The 18,400-nt window shown below is 38.2% G+C and overlaps 1 long non-coding RNA gene across 1 annotated transcript; it reads left to right on the top strand.

Moving 5' to 3' along the window:
* The first annotated feature begins 13,747 nt into the window (after positions 1 to 13,747).
* LOC129144010 (uncharacterized) lies at positions 13,748 to 16,261 on the top strand. The gene is made up of 3 exons (XR_008548068.2): positions 13,748 to 14,294; positions 14,392 to 14,524; positions 16,160 to 16,261. It is a non-coding gene; the product is annotated as an uncharacterized LOC129144010 (long non-coding RNA).
* The last annotated feature ends 2,139 nt before the right edge of the window (positions 16,262 to 18,400 follow it).

An 18,400-nucleotide genomic window follows, 5' to 3' on the forward strand; every position in this document is an offset into this window, starting at 1 on the left:
ATTTTCTCTCTCTCTCTCTTTTAATTGATATATAAATAGCTGTAGATAATTTGGGGGGTACATATGATATTTTGATATATCTATAAAATGTGTAATGATTAAATCAGGGTAATTGGGATATTCATCACCACAAATATTTATCATTTATTTGTATTGAGAACATTATAGTTCTTTTCTTCTAGCTATTTTGATATATGCAATAAATTATTGTTAACTGTAGTCTTTTCTTTCTCTCTTTGGTCATGTCAGCCTTCTTATGACTTTGTCCAAGATAGCTTTACATAGAAGCGGTATCCAAGTGTGCATGATTTAAATGCCACTCCCAAAATTCCCCCAAAGAGTCTTCCATGTGCTGGACATTTTACCTAGATTAAGTCTTAGGGATCCCTTTCATATTAAGATCCATTTTATATTAAGAAATTGACTACCAAAGTGATATCTGGTTGGCTTTTTCTTACTGATGACACTTAACTATTCTTAGAGAAAACTTAGCTTGAAAAAAATGCTAATAGACTTTGTTTAAAAAATTTATTGTGAACTTTTTTCTCAGTTCTTTGATTTCCTCTTGCTTAATTATTGAGATCATCATCTATGAGATCACCATTACCAATGGAGGCCCCATAGTTTTAGAAGTCAACACTTATGAGATCACTGCTAGAGAATAACTAACAGACTTATTCATAATGTGGCATCTGGTGGTTGACATTGTCATTCTTAAAAATTGCAGTGTCATTTCATTAGCTTTATAAACATTTGAGTTATACCATACTTGTCACTATATCATGTGTTCCTATGTATCTGCCATAAATTCTTTAAGATATATGAAACATGAGCTACACAAAAAATAGAATCATTGCTATGGTAGGCAAAATTCTAAGAATGACCCCCAGTAACCCTCTCCAGAAGGCAGAACCAAGAGCCTGGGTGGGGAAAGCCAAGAGCCTAGAGAATGAAGTAGAGAGTCAGGGATAATTATTCCCAAGCTTTGAAATCCAATGGAGTTGGTACAGCTACATGCCAAAACTTCTTTGGACTGATAAGTTATTTGTACCTTCGTTTTTGAATTGGAATATCTGTTAACTGTCATCTTATGCCTGTCCCACTATTGTATGTTGAGAGTGTGGGACAGGTAACTTGTCTCTTTAGTTTCACAGGTCCATGAATAATGAGGAATTGTGCCCAGAATTAATTATACCCAGGAGCCACATCAACACCTGGTTTAGATGATGATATTTTGGACTTTTGAGCTGATCATGTTTAGATGAGATTTTTGGACTTTGAACTGATGATATAGAGAGAAAAGACCCTTGGGAACCTTTGAGGGGCATGTGTTTTGCATGTGTCACAGGTGTGGATCATTGGGAGTAAGGGGTTGGAGAGTAGCAGTCAGAATTCTGCCCCAGGGACTCTCAACCTTGTACAATTGTCTTGCTTTTGAGTGTGGCAGGAACCTGTAAATATGAAATATCAGCCCAATGAGTATGTTATGTTATATGTCAAAAGGGGAATAATCCAACTAGACTCACAAAATTTAATTGCATGAGCCTTTTAAAAACAAAGAGTTTTCCCTGGCCCGTGGCAGCAGAGGGATAAATAAAGTTAGAGGGATTCAAACTCAAGGGAGATTCTCTTACTGGACTCAAAGTCTTCTGTTACTGTCATGTTGCAAGAGGGCCTGTGAGAAGGAATGGCCTCCAGGCGTAGAGAGTAATCCCCAGCTGAAGGCAAGGAAACAGGGACCTCAGTCCTACAATCACAAGAAACTGAATTATGCCAACAGCTTGAATGAGCTTTGAAGCAGATTGATTACTCCTTAGTTGAGCCAACAGTGGAGAATATAACCCACTAACACTAGATTTTAGCCTCTGAGACTCTGAGCAGGGAGCCCAGTTCTGCTATGCCAGATGTTGACAGAACTGTGAGCTAATAAATGGCTGTCATTTTAAGCCACTAAGTTTGTAATAATTTATTATAAACCAAGAGAAAACTAATACAATTCCTAAATATTGATTGACTATTTCAATGTATGTCCCATGTAAGTGGAAGTCAATTACTATTCAAATCATCAGTTGCTCATTGTCTTATTAGTTATGATGAATCAACCACTAACAATTCACATATCTCAGCTTTAAAACGCAATCAAATCAAACACTTGTATTTTCCTTGAACCCCCAACAGAGATTCTACTTCATTATATTAATCACGGCAATGCAACTGAAACAAATTAGAGTTGTATAGGCAATAAATTTCATGAGGAACTTAGATGATGACGAACAAGACAGGACAAGAATGGTTGGTGCGGGTAGAAGAGGGGTTGGCAGGCACTGCAAGTCATGTGGGTAGGGCAGGCAGGCTGTAGGTAAGCCCAAGAGAAGATGCAGCCTAAGAAGACTAGCATCCAGGACTCAGGCTCTAGATAAGAGGTCCAGGAATCAGACTTAGGGCACCAGCAACAAGAAGGGACTTGAAGCCAGGTGTATTAGTCTGTTTTCATGCTGCTGATAAAGATATAGCCGAGACTGGGTAATTTATAAAGAACATAGTTTAATGGACTCACAGTTCCATGTGACTGGGGAGGTCTCACAGTGATGGCAGAAGACAAAAGTCACATCTTACATGGTGGCAGACAAGAGAGAAAGAGAACCAAGTGAAAGGTATTTCCTGTTATAAAACCATCAGATCTCTTGAGATTTATTCACTAACATGAGAACAGTATGGGGGGAAACCACCCCCATGATTCAATTATCTCCCACCGGGTCCCTCCCACAACACATGGGAGTTATAGGAGCTACAGTTCAAGATGAGATTTGGGTAGGGACACCACCAAACCCTATCATCAGGCCACCTCAAATTGATCTCAGTATGTTGAAAGATTAGTCCTGAAAGGAGGAACATATAACCCACCTTGCAGGGAGTTCAACAGGTAGTGCTTTAAATAATTCCTTTTCCAATAGAGTAATGTTTTCTAAAGTGTGGCTCCTGTATTAGCTGTATCAGCATCACCTAGGAAATAGGAAATTCTCTAGCCTAACTGAGACTTAAGGAATCAGAAACCCTTAGGGGTGGGGCTCAGCAAGCTGTATCTTAGTACATCCTCTGGGTCATTTTGATATGCAATAAAGTTTGAGAACCCAGCAAGCATTTTCACCTTTACCTTCTACTGATAAGCATCTTGAAATCCACAGAAACAAGTCATTAGCCTAGATAGAGCTCCCTCTGTTTTCACACTAGAGCCTGTCTATCAGAACACATGGAGGGGAGAAACAGCCTCCAAATGTTGCTCATCTTGCTTATCATCCTGGGTATATCATTAAAGCACTGAGAGTTTTGTGCCTATCTTGGGTCAGTGGTTCCATTTATCATCTAAGTATTACCTTAATTTTTTTTTCAGAAATGTCATTTACTAAAATACTTTTATTGTGTCTCCTTGACTTTTTCCTATGTAGTTTTATTTTTCAGCTAGTAATCCAGAAACTTATTGCAGCTCTTTTTATCCCTACACTTGTGTCTACATGGTTTATTATCAGTTTTCAACTGGCCACATGGCATTCAAATATTTCTAGAACTGAAACACAACTGAAGTTCATTTATGACTTATTATCTGTACATTAAGATGCTATTACCATGATCTTTTAAAATCTTTTTTAAAATATATAAATATGAATAGACACTAAGAGAAACCCAGGACAGTCAAAATATTTTTTTAATTTAATTTACATTTTTTTCCTTCATGAACAGTCATATTGCAAAAAAATGACATTTTAAAAAAGTAAATATAACTGGGATTTCATTGCCAAAAGTTAATTGTAGAATAACTAAAATATAGGTAGAAATTATCTTTTATTTGTACCATGATGAAGAACACAACCAGTCTAAGACTATACCTTTTAAGGAAACATGTTTCTGCTCTTTTGTGGTATTCTCAGTCTAACTTTCTTAAATCATCCAAAGAGAACTATAGAACTTCTCCAGTGAGGACCATTAATAGGAACAACAACATTTTATTTCCTTTATATTAAAGTGCCATCACCTTATTGACTTTAAATCTGAATTTTGAAATATGGCAATACATATAGAAAAGCAGATGTGCATTTTATATTGTTGTACTTTTCAATGAAAGGAAAACAAAAATTACAGTCCTTGACATTCAGAATCTCACCTTACACTAGGCCATATTATTCTCCTATTAGGCATAAACCATCACATAGAACACTGACTGCAGAAAACATTACTCTAAGACCATGATAAAACAAGACAAAATAAGGACACTTCATAATTTTTTCTATGCACAGAAAAAAAATACAAAGTCAGCATGCAACCCACAAAATATAAAATGTCTCCTCTCTTGGCCAGAATAATTGACTACTACTTATTAACCAATTGCAACTTTATGATCATTCTAACTTCCTCTCCCTATAAATAAGATTTATTGATATATCCAATATACAATTGCCCCTGCTTTCTTACAGTCTCTAATCTAGAACAAACCCTCACCACTTTAGACCATTCCCCAAATTACCCTACCAAAGTCCAACCGTATAATGGGTTCCTTCTCATACCCTTTGACTGAGGTGCTCCATGGTCTCCCATGGTGTATGTTCTCCCTCTCTGCAACAGGTAATAAACCCACTTTGTTCAGTTACAGGTGTACTTTCAGTAGTCAATTGTAAGCTATTTTAATTTTTTAAAATTAACGTTTCTTTCATGTAGATGCCTACAATCCTTTAATATACATTATAAAACTTGAATAACTTGAGTGGATCTGCAAAGCTAATTAATGATTGATCCAGCAGCTCATCTAGTAGTTCAATGCTCTGTGCTAACTCACCTAGCTATTACTTGGCATTATGTTTAATCTCTTGAGAAGTTGAATAGCAACAACTATTTTATTTATATATTACTTATATGCTTAGATTTGGTAAATTTAGAAATGGTGATTGGTATAGTTTGAGTATTTGTCCCTGTGAAATCTCATGTTGAACTGTAATCCCCAACGTTGGAGGTGGGACCTAATGGGAGTTGTTTGAGTCATGGGGGCAAATCCCTCATGGCTTGGTGCTATCCTTGCAATAGTGAGTGAGTACTTGTAAGGTCTGTTTTTTTAAGTGTGTGGCACCTTCCCCCAGCCCCTAGCTACTGCTTTCATCATGTGACGTGTCTACTCCTGCTTCATCTTCTGCCATGAGTAAAAGCTCCCTGGCCAGGCGCAGTGGCTCACGCCTGTAATCACAGCACTTTGGGAGGTCGAGGTGGGCAGATCATGAGGTCAGGAGTTTGAGACCAGCCTGACAAACATGATGAAACCCCATATCTGCTAAAAATACAGAAATTAGTCGGGCATGGTGGTGTGTGCCTATAGTCCCAGCTACTTAGGAAGCTAAGGCAGGAGAATCACTTGAACCCAGGAGGCAGAGGTTGCAGTGAGCTGAGATCACACCACTGCACTCCAGCCTGGCGACAAAGCGAGACTCCATCTCAAAAAAAAAAAAAAAAGCTCCCTGATGCCTCCTTAGAAGCCAAGCAGATGCTGGCACCACGCTTGTACAGCCTGCAGAACCATGAGCCAGTTAAACCTCTTTTCTGTATAAATTACTCAGTCTCAGGTATTTCTTTATAGCAATGCAAGAATGGCGTAACATAGAAAGTTGGTACCAGGAGTAGGGCATTGCTATAAAGATACCTGAAAATGTGGAAGCAACTTTGGAACTGGGTAACAGGCAGAGGTTGGAAGAGTTTGGAGGGCTTAGAAGAAGACAGGAAGATGAAGGAAGTTTGGAACTTCTTAGAGACTGGTTAAACAGTTGTGACCAAAATGCTGATAGTGATATGGACAGTGAAATCCAGGCTTATGAGGTCTCAGATAGAAATGAGGAACTTATTGGGAACTGGAACAAAGGTTACTCTTATGCCTTAGCAAAGAACTTGGCTATATTGTGTCCATGTCCTAGGGATCTGTGGAAGTTTGAACTTGAGAACAATAACCTAGGGTATCTGGCAGAAGAAATTTCTAAGAAGCAAAGTATTCAAGATGCTCATGGCTGCTTCAAACAACGTATGCTCAGATGCAGAAGGAAAGAAATAACTTAAAGTTTAAAGTTATATTTAAAGGAGAAGCAGAGTATAAAAGTCTGGAAAATTTGCAGCCTAGCCATGTGGCAGAGAAAGAAAAAGCTTTTTCAGGGGAGGAATTCAAACGCACTATGGAGCAACCACTTGTTAGAGAGATATGCATGATTAAAAAGGAGCCAAATGCTAATAACTGAGAAAATGGGGAAAAGGCCTTGAAGGCATTTCAGAGATTGCAGAGGCAGCCCCTCCCAGCACGGGCCCTGAGGTCTAGAAGGACTGAATAGTTTCCTGGACCAGGGCCAGGGCCAGGGCCCTGGTATCCTATACAGCCTTGGGACACTGCTTCCCATATCCTTGCCACTCTGGGTCCAGCCTTGGCTCAAAGGACCCCAGATATAGTTCATGCTGCTGCTTCAGAGGGTGCACGATGTAAGCCTTGGCAGCTTCCATGTGGTGTTAAGCCTGTGGGTACACAGAATGCAAGAGTGAAGGCTTGGCAGCCTCTGCCTAGATTTCAGAGGATGTATGAAAAAGCCTGGTGTCTAGGCAGAAGCCGGCTGTAGGGGCAAACCCCTCACAGAGAACCTCTACTAGGACAGTGCAGAGGTGAAAGGTGGGGTTGGAGCCCACACACAAAGTCCTCACTGGGGCACTGCTTAGTGAAGCCATGGGAAGGGAGCCACTATCCCCTAGATCCCAGAATGATAGAGCCACTGGCAGCTAATACCCTGCACCCAGAAAAGTAGGCACTGAACAACCTGTGAGACCGGCTGTAGGGTCTGAATCCTGAAGAGCCACAGCGTTGGGGCTGCCCAAGGCCTTGGGAGCCCATTTCTTGCACCAGTGTACCTTGTATGTGGGACATGATATCAAAGGAGATTATTTTGGAGCTTTAAGATTTAATGTCTGCCTTGCTGGGTTTCAGACTTCATGGAACCTGAAGCCCCTTTCTTTTGGCCTGTTTCTCCCTTTTGGAATGGTGATGTTTACTCAATGCCTGTACTCTCATTGTATATTGGAAATAAATAACTTGGTTTTGATTTTGCAGGCTTACAGGTAGAAGGAACTTGCCTTGTCTCAGATGAGATTTTGGACTTTGGACTTTTGAGTTAATGCTGGAATAAGTTAAGTCTTTAGGGGACTACTGGGAAGGCATGATTGTATTTTGCAATGTGAGAAGGACATGTGATTTGGGGGGCCAGGGGTGGAATGATATAGTTTGAATGTATGTCCCTGTCAAATCTTATTTGAATTGTAATGAAGTTGTAATGAGTTGAATTGTAATCCCTAATGTTGAAGGTGGAGCCAAATGGGAGGTATTTGGGTCATGGGGGCAGATCCCTTTTAGCTTGGTGCTATCCTTGCAATTATTAGTGAGTATTCATGAGATCTGGGTAAGTAAGTGGCACCTTCCTGACTGCTCCTGCTCCTGCTTTACCTTCTGCCATGAGTAAAAGCTCCTTGAGGCTTCCCCAGAAGCTGGGCAGATGCTGGAGCCATGCTTGTACAACCTGCAGAACTATTAGCAAATTAAACCTCTTTTCTTTACAAATTACCCAGTCTCAGGTATTTCTTTATCGCAATACAACAATGCCTTACTAGTAATGATCAAAAGCTACAAAATAAACACCATGCTTGGAAGACTTCGACCAAGAATATTAAAATAGCCTCTATTATTAAGCAGTTACTATATGCCAGTATTGTACTTAGTGTTTTACACAATTTAGCTCATCTAAAACTCAATACATTTGGTTTACCTAGGAGTAACAGAATGTTCAATTAAAAGTGGCTTAAATACTGAATAAATTCAGTGTTTCACATAATTCCACGATGTTATTGGCTCAGTGATGTCAAAAAGGACTCCTTTACTTACCATTTTTCTGCATCTTATCCTCAGTGTGTTCGTGACATCTTCATTTTAGATTGCAAGTTGGCTAGAGTAGTCTCAGGTTTCACACGACTATATGTAATGAAAGTAGATTTCTATCATCTCTTTTTATTAGAGAGGAAATGTTTCTCCTGCTGATTTCTCCCTTCGGCCCCCAACGGCCAGGACTATGTCATGTATTCAGGCCCTAGCTGCAAGAGCAACTGGGATCATGAGGATCTGGAATTTTCAGCCATAGTAATTGGAGGTGAGCTCCATTGGCAAGGAGTAAGGAGGGCAGGAGGGGTAACTCTTAGGTAGGAAGCCAACAGCATCATGCACAGGGGCTACTGTTATCCTCATTTTACAAAGGAGAAAACTGAATCTTAGGCAGGTTATGTAATTTACCAACAATTACTCAGCTAGAACATGTGGTATTACAATCCAAATGCAGCTCTGTAGAATTCCAATGCCCAAACTCTTTAAGGACTTAGACTCCAAGTCAGATGGACCCAGGTTTACATCTCAACTCTGCCTCTTTTCATTAATGACTTTGATTTTTTATTTGTAAAAAGAAATTATTGTATTATCTATTTCGTTGGAATATGGTGATGATTAAATTCATAATGTATACGTAGATCTAAAGTCCTGGCCCTGATATTACTGCTGTCATCATCATCTATCAGCAGGAGCAACATTATTACCCCCACTCCACTGGATGAAATTTCTAGGTCATCGTTCAGAGTCCAGTTGTTCTTTTCCCATCTTTCATAACACCTCGTATATGGATTTTACTTTGTTACTATGTCCATACTCTAACTTGTATTTTGGTTTTCACTCATATAGCTCCTTGAAGGCAGGGATGATGTCTTATTTATTTTTATATCTCCAGCCTGTTGTACAATGAATGATGCATAGTATGTGCTCAATAAAATATTTTGCATGAAACTGTAGGTGAGGGTAGGAATAGCACTATAGCGCAACAATTGGGAGCTATAAATTCTATTCTCAATATTAGAGGAATCATCACATTCCAGAAAAACATTTGATTACAAATACATTATACAGGAAGGTCTACGATGACAGGCTTAGCATTTAAACAGCTATGTATTTTCTTTTTTTTTTTAGACGGAGTTTCGCTCTTGTCGCCCAGGCTGGAGTGCAATGGCATGATCTTGGCTCACCACAACCTGCACCTCCTGGGTTCAAGCGATTCTCCTGCCTCAGCCTCCCAAGTAGCTGGGATTACAGGCACACACCACCAAGCCCAGCTAATTTTGTATTTTTAGTAGAGACAGGGTTACTCCATGTTGGTCAGGCTGGTCTTGAACTCCCAACCTCATGTGATCCTCCCGCCTCGGCCTCCCAAAGTGCTGGGATTACTGGCGTGAGCCACCACACCTGGCCAACAGCTATATATTAAAAAAAAAAAAGGTTTTTTTATTCTCCCCAAACTCCAAAATGAAGGGCTACCATTATATAAACCTCTTTCTTTCATTTTAAACCTTGGTGTACTTTCATTCATTAAAATTTATAGTAAGATGTCAACAAATTCTCAGTTCAAAGTAGTTCATTGTCCAAGTCTCCAGAAAAATCCATGTGTATTAAAAACTGAAATACTTTAAAAATTCAGGAATAACATTTTAAAATTCAGCAATAAAATACTTCTTGGAATAAGAGGAAAATGCTTTCTAGAAACCTTTCAAATAAAACCAAACTTAAAAGAAATGTGCATTTCTTAAATTTGATTTCAAGTTCTCGAGTTTCCTTGTGTCTGAGGGTAGGAAACATAACTCCTCAGCACAGGATTAATAGCAGCTGGCTTATAATACTCACCCTGAGAGCAAATAAATACACTGTGGGAAGCAGATACTGTTCTAGCTGAAATAGATATTTCAGTGGCAGTCAAAACAGGGAAGACATATTGATGTCCTCATCTGCTCATCATCCATATCACAATCACAGAATTAACTTTTCTTTTTGCTAATTTATAGGTGGTTAAAGCTTTCTTTGACAGTAAAATTACAATGGATGATTTCTCTTTTTTGTTACTTTGTTTTGTTTCACAACAAGGGTATAGTCATGCTACTGGCAAATAATAAAACTGTCCAATAATTTCTTTCCAACTATGCACACTTAATTTTACTATTTTGCTTCTTTAAAATAATTCTACAAGCCACTATTTTTAAAGTTATATTTTTACATATCAGTCATTCATTAATGAATCTATAATTTCAATAAGAGTTTCTTTAGGAAGAGTAGCTGTATCATAAATAAAATGAAGAAAACATCCAGCATTTGTAGGCTGCTCTGATTTGGGAAAATATTGTGTTTTTAAACTACCAATATACCTCTTATAAATGTCATTCAAACCCAACCTTGTTATGCAGCTAATTTTTTAGAATTTCATTATTTAGATATAAAATTACTGTTACTTGTTGAAAAGTTGGAAAGTACAACAAAATAGAAGGAAAAAAAAATAATTGTCCACAATCCAACCTTTGTAGATGGCTAATACTAACATTTTAGTTTACTGCCCTCTTGTCTTTTATCAAAGCATATGTAATATATACATTCAACTTTTTAAAATGAATTCAAGCCATACTAAATATATTTTTGGTTTCTTGTACTATTACTTAACATTATAGCTGGAATTTTTATGTCAATAAATATTTATTTAAAAAAGTTGAATCACTGAAATGCATTTCAAGATAAGGATTACTGTAATTTAACCAAATCTTCACCTGTGGGCATTTACATCATTTCTAATTTTTGTTATTATGCTAAAAATAATATAAGCACATGTATACAATGCTTTCTTCATATCTCTAATTTTCTGGCTTTGGAAGGGAATTATTAAAATATATATTTTTAAGGTTCTTAATATTTTTAAATTAAAAATGTTTACTATTAACTTTAGAGACATAGCCATAATACAATGTCAAAATGTTTTGCTCAAGTCATAAAGTAAAAACTGTTGGTGCACTAGTGCAAGGCCTGCTTTAAACACTTGGCACACATAACATATACAAAAGCTTGGCATTTTTGTTAAAAGCACCCAGAGATGGCACATCTGTGTTGCCCTTTGACATAAGATGTCCCTAGATGGAAAGACACATCACCGTAAAGATATCAAATCTCCAAGCTAAGCTGTAAATGGAATGCAGCCCTAATAAAAGGATTTTTATAGCAATATAAGCATATTTATATTAATATATAAAATTTATATTTCACAGTCATATGCAATAGTAAACAAGCAAGCACAGAAGTAGAAAATTTTGAAAATGAAGAACAATAAGGGTAAACAAGCTTTCTCAGATACTAAAGCATATTATAAAGCTTAGGAAAAAACTCAGATAAAAGAAAAACTGATAAATTCTGCTACTTACAAATACAAAATATCTCCACGGGTAAAAAAATTACCATAAGCAAATCTAAACCTGCACTGTGAAAAATATTTGCAAAACACAGACGAGGGCTAATTTATCCAACATATAAAGAGATCCTATTCTTAGGAGCTCCTATTCATATAATAGTTATATAAAGACGAATAATCCAATAGAAACTTGGGCAAAGGGTATATACAGATATTTCACAGAAAAGGGAATACCAACAGCTCTTGAACATATGAAAAGATGTTCAACTTCACATCTTAAAAAACACCAATTAAAACTTTGGTGAGACGCTGTTTTTTACCTTTAGATTGGGAAAGTTTGGTGACACACTCTTCTAAGGCTCTGGGAAAACAGGCACTTTCATATAATGCTGCTGGGAATGTAAACTGATGCAACTTTTGTGGAGTATCTGTAGAAATTTCATATCCACATGCTCTTAACCCAGCAAGTTCACTTCTAGGCTTTTATCTTACTGATATATTCATTTATACATGTGCAAAATTTCACACATACATGGTTGCTTGTTACAGGGGCGCTGTAGTATCAAAAGACTGGAAACAATATAAAGGGCCATCCATCAATGGGTACTGGTTAAAATAAGTTATGATACATTGAAACAACTGAGTACTAGGCAGTCAGTAAGAACAAAATGAAGAAGCTCTTCATGCATTGGTATCGGATGACCTCTGAGATAGATGGGGATGGGTAGATTTGTATATATGTACATATGTTATTGATTGAATATGCATAAGGCATCTTGGCAGAACTCATAAGAAGCTTGTAATACTAAATGGCTTTGAGAATGGAAACAAGGTTGCTGCATTGTACTCTTTGAATTTCGAGGCATTTGAATATATTAACTATTTTTAAAAATTAAATAGAACTGAATTAAATGTTTTAAGTTGAGTAGGCCCTTACAACCACAAGAAATAGCTTGGGTCCTAATGGGGCAGTCCAAAGAAGAATAAAGGAAATATCTCAGCAAAAGGCTAATAAAATAACCAGGACCTATTGTTCCCCTAAGTCCTCAATTGTTAGGTAGCCTGAATTCTCTAGTCTCCATGCCAACCATGCAGCAGAGCACTAACCAGTGCCAGAATTTCTTTGGTGGTGAAAAGCAGGCCTAGAGCTCTCCTCACCTCCTTCTTCATGTTGCTGGCAACAGAGTAGCTACTATAGCACACACACAGAACTGACCAGTGAATGAATGGCTGGGAGCTTTCCAGTTCTGGGCAAACATAAAACTCAGGGAAACAAAGACAGTATTGGAGTCGCTGGGTCAGTGATTAGAGATCCTTATGTCACCCCCTTCAGAACACCAGCCCTGAGTTTTCTCTCAGCTGTGCACCAGTGACTGGATGCCTGACTGCATCAGCCACTACGACGAGAAGGAGGCAGTATAGATGAAGCCTACCATAAGATGGAGCTCATCCTTACAGAGATCTTTTCTTTAATTTCTTTTAAGTTAAAAGCAATAAAAGTATTCTTAAGTGGTAGATGGATAGTTCTTTGGCTTTAGGCAAATGTATTAGAGGAAAGTAACACATATGGCCTTGAAGGGGAAAAATAGGGCAACTATCAAGATCCGGATCTAATTGCTTAACTAGTCTCTTAGCAGTCAGCCTTGAATAATAGGCAAGGTCAGGATGAAAGCGACTTCTAAGAATGCCTTACTCCCCCTGTCCTAAGTACTGTATCTCTATTAAATAACTTACTTTCCAGAACACCTCTGAGGTAGTCATTCCTATGATTTCTACTTTACAAATTGAAAGTATAGAAAGGTTAACTAAATTTGACCAAAGTTACCCAACAAATAAATGTACAACTAAAATTGAACCCAAATAATGGGGCTGCACAGGCTGTACTCTAATCAAAACATAAGGCATTCAATATCACAGTAGTTTTACATAAAATCTAAGCATTAAACATAATTTTTGCTAGATCTATCCCACCCTGAAACTCACAAATCACAGTGTATGTAAATGTCTGCATTCGTTTCCTTTTGTTAATGTTTCCTATATTGCTGAACATCTTTGTTCTGAAACACAGAAAAGATGCACATGATTATATGCATACAGGAGCTAAGCAACACATTTTTCCTGAAATAAACACTAGTCCCACTTATTATGTACCCCATTTTTCCTCCTCCCTCTAAATCAAAGCAGTGTTTCATTTAACATATGTGTCATCTAGTATGAGCAAATAAACTACATAAAGCAAAACAAAACAAGAGTATTTGGCGACCCTTTAAATTATCATGGCAGACATAGTGGACTTCTTGTTCAGAGCTAAAAGACACTGACATCCTCCTCTCTTCCTAGACATAGACAGGGCTTACTAAGAGAGCATCATTTCCATTTCCAAAGGTCATGGAGTTTGTGACAAAATAGTGCTTAGTGATGCTTGTTCAAAAGCTGAAGTGAAGAAAGTACAACAAAAGAAGGGAAGCATTTTAGAATGGGCAGAGACCTTAGTTTTTAGAGCTCAGAAAAAAATCACACAGCTAGAAAAATGTTAGAAATCAGCTACTGCAATACTTTGAGTCTTCTGGAAGAAAGTGAAGATTAGAAAAGTTAGCTCCACAGCAGCACAGTGGAATTAGGACGCATAGTTCCTGAGACTGTCTGTCATGAGTTGTGCATACTAGGCAAAGAAGACTAGAATTATGGCAACCTCACCATGTTGTTTCTTTCTCACTTAGAAATTGCTGTGGTTTTCTCTTTGTACTACTGGCCTCTCCTAATTTCTCCACCATGAGAAAACCAGACAGGTACATTGAGAAGCACAATTATGAAGCCTAAGACCCACAAGGCTTTGGAGCCAGACCACTGGATATTTCAATGGCTCCATCCTCTACCAGCCTGTGATCTTGGGTATATTACATTTCCAGCGTCTGTTTCTTGGCCCAGTATTGGACACTGTATGACTAACCTTGTAGGAATCTGGGGAACACTGGAGATAATGTAAGTTAAGTGCCAAATACAGTAGATGATAAAAAATGAAACATATTATTACAAGCATATATTTCTCTACCCATTGACAGTCTTCATCTTTTTTTAGTTCCTCAAAACATTGCAGTGTAGGAAACATCTACAGCACTTAACATGACTACAAGTGTATGCTAATTTAAAAAATAATTATGAACTTTTTCAAACATACAGGAGAGCATGGAAAATAATATACCATCACCAATGTAAGTATCCATTAAAAATACAGAGCTGTCTTGTATGTTTTAAAACTTTATATAAATGTTATCAAATTGTCCATATTATTCTATAATTTACTTCTCCCCCATATTACATTTTAGAAATTTACCCATATTCACATATGTAGGTTTCCTAGTTATTTTTAATGCCCTATAGTATTGATTTCATGAACCTGCCATAATGTATTCCTGCATCCTCCTACTGATGGACATTTAGATTGTTTTCCATTATTTACCTATTACAAAGAATGCTGCATAGGCGTCCTTCTCACTAGTGCTTCTTTGGGTACCTGTGAGAGAGTTTCTTTGGGATACAAATCCAGAGGTAGAATTGCTAGATTCATAAGATATGCCCATCTTCAACATTACTAGTCATTGCTAAATCATGTTTCCAAATCACTGTAGCATTTTATTGTCATCTTTGCTTGAGAGTATTTTTTAGGTTCTTTATTGAGATATATTTTACATACCATAAAATTTACCCATTTCAAGTATACAACTCAACAGTTTTTAGTATATGTGCAGAGTTGTGCAACCAGCACTGCAATCTAATTTTAGAACATTTTAATGTGATAGCGTTATTTATAAATACACATAAAATATATAGAAATCTGTAAAGCTTGTTATGTGTCCTGTCCAATATATACATGGAAAACCTCTGGAAGGAGCTAGTTTGCAGAGTCCCCTACAAATAATAGAAAAAAACAATTTTCTTGATTTAAACCTGTAGTTTGAGTAGGTAGCTGGAAGCAACATTTCTAATTAGATTTGGAAACTGCTTAAATGCAGGTTCCTGTTACTTGCTAATAAAAGCATTTCTAATTATTCACCTCAGAGTGAAAATGACTCAGAACTCACTCTATCTGAAGAGAAATAGAAGTGTGTTAAACTAACTAAAGAAGTGATTTCCCCAGAACAATTCTTGCTCATGACAGAAAGGAAGGCAACTGTGAAGGAGTATAGATGTTGGAGTAAACAGTTGTGAGAGCAGGTTCATTGGCAAAGGAGAAGAGAGAGCAACTGTCTTTCTTTTTTTCCACAAGTTAATTCGTTGAGCTTTTTTTTTTTTTTTTTTTTTTTTGAGACAGAGTCTCACTGTATCGCATAGGCTGGAGTGCAGTGGCCCGATCTAGGCTCACTGCAACCCCTGCTGCCCGGGTTTAAGCAATTCTCCTGCCTCAGTCTCCTGAGTAGCTGGGATTACAAGCACCTGCCACCACGCCTGACTAATTTTTGTATTTTCAGTAGAGACGGGGTTTCACCGTCTTGGCCAGGGTGGTCTTGAACTATGACCTCGTGATCCACCCACCTTGGCCTCCCAAAGTGCTGTGATTACAGGGATGAGCCACCACACCCAGCCTCATTGAGCTTTTAATCAAATAATTTTCATGCTCTGAGTTATTAATTAATGGCACTTTCAAATATTACTTACCTCAATCCAAACTTAATATGTTAATTGACAAGAGTATTGCCACATATGACATATATATATATATGTATGAGAAAGTTGTCCTTATCCAGCTGTTAAGTGTTCAAAATCTAATAAATTTTTCTACTTGGAATCTCATAAGAAACATCAGGTCCATGGACAACAACATCAGTTCTCTGATTCATTCCTTCTAGTCATTGGCTTAAGGACGTCAACTTCCAGATGCTGTGGTTTCATTTCATCAAGTGCCTGACAGCTTTCTGAAATTTCCTCCTTGCCCTTCAGACCATCCACAGGTATGGAAGGTACAGTCACTTTCTGTGACAGCTTAGCAGATGACCTAAGACCAGGCGGTGTAAGACTGAGAAGAGGAGGAAAGTCACAGAGGCAGCGCAGATTGCTCAGGGCAAACACACGGAATCCCACCTTACCAGCAATGCAGCCATGGCAACAGCTTCTCACTAGCCCTGGGGCCAGCCCCACCACACTCATGGATCAATGGACTTTCTCTACAGTTGGGAATAGCCTGACTCCACAGCATGGCATGTGGTTTCTTTACCTGCACTGAGGTTTTTTACCTGCAAAATGTACAGACAAAGGACCTGAGATCCTTTGCCTGCACTGAAATGATTCTCCTGAATTAGATACTAATATTGAGCCACTCTACACCCTTTGAATACTTGGGCCCCAACTCAGATTTCCTTTGCAACAAGACTGTGAAAACCACTTTGATCTCTTTTTTGCAGGGTCCTTTGCTGGGCAGACAGATGACTCAGTGAAATCTAGTCTATTTATTTGTTACTGGAGAGGAAGTGATTAAGCTTTCCAGGCTGGAACAACATCCACCATCAGGAACTGGGATTGGGCCTTAGGAATGAGCTGTTGCAAATGACAAGGCCCAGGGAAGTTATTTCTGTTACTAGTGGTGTTACCTTCTATGCAGTGAGGTGGTTTTGACAACCAATGCATTAGGATCTGCAAAATTGAAGGATGAGGGACTGAAGTGGAAAACATCCCTGACTTGTGCTGGAAAGGGTTAACCCCAGCAAACAGCTTGTTGAATTCAAGGCAGAACTTAAGTTAGTCAGGAAAGAAAGGAGCAGAGTAGACTAGTGATACTCTTACTCCCTTCTCCACCCAACCCAAGGGGAACAGTATAACTAAACTCATACAGCCTATTCCCAAATGAGGCAAAATTATCTGGGAGTTGCTAAGCCCCAGAAAGGAGCTAAATTAAATGGATTAAATGGATTCTGCCCTCCAAAATCAAATGAACACAAAGTTGATCCACCATTTTTAAGTGTAAGGAGCAACAAAACTCCACTGAAGGCATCTAGGTCTGAGCCATTCTTCCTCCTAACTGGCTTCAAAGCTGGCACTCCTAGTCTCCATTTTCCTGCTTTTCTAGTTTATGGCTCAACTTTCTACTTGTTAGAATCATGGCACCATGCTCTTGCATCCTTCATGCCACCAGCTTCCTCAGCACTCATACTCATCATTAACAGCTCACACATCTCTTGCTGATCAAGGGGGCTCCTCTGCTTTTCAGTGCCTGACTGGGGGCTGTACTGCACATGGGAACGAGGCCTGGCATCTTCCTTTGTCTTTGTTTAAAATCTATTCCCTACAAGTTGCGAGGTTTCCAAGGATAGGATTGTGGGTATGTAAAAATGCATATGTGTCCTGCCCGCCAACCCATGCTGCATATTGAATGTGTGTAGGCAACAAAAAATAGTTCTAGTAGCATAGATATGGTAGCTATATGTGAGGCACCAGCTCATTAAATCCTCAAAATGACCTTTCAGGGAGGTATTTATGATCTTTATTTTTAGATGAGGACATTAAGACTCAAAAAAATTAGGTGTCTTGTTTAAGAACATCACTTATAGAGGACAGAGGTGGAATTCAAATCCAGGTAGTCTGACTCAGAAATGGTGTTGGAAGATGTTTGGATGCAGGGAGGCTAGGAGATGTCCACTCAGGGTAGGGGTAGGGAGAATTTTGAAATAATGGAACCAGCTGGGAGTCAGATGGCTCTTTATTATTACTGGGTATCAACAATGTTCAATAATGCAGTGATGAATTATTTTTTCCATATGGGTGGACCACTCCTATCATCTTATTAGGCTGGTCACTGTCATGTCTGTATACGGTGTCGGACACTGGAGCAGCCAGGCTACACTTTGGAAGGGAGCTCAACTGAAACACTGAGAATGGAAGAGCAAAAAGATGGAAAGTACCTGGGTTTGTTTTTTTACCTTTTCTTTTTTTTTTAATTACAAGTTGAGCATCTCTAATATGAAAATCCAAAATCCAAAACACTTCTGGTCCCGAGCATTTTGGATAAGGGATATTCAACTTGTATTGTGGTAAAATCTATATAACATAAAATCTATCATTTTAGCCATATTTAAGTGTACAATTTAGTGGTATTA

Source organism: Pan troglodytes, chromosome 4 (genome assembly GCF_028858775.2).
Source record: "Pan troglodytes isolate AG18354 chromosome 4, NHGRI_mPanTro3-v2.0_pri, whole genome shotgun sequence".
NCBI classification, from domain to species: Eukaryota; Metazoa; Chordata; class Mammalia; order Primates; family Hominidae; genus Pan; species Pan troglodytes.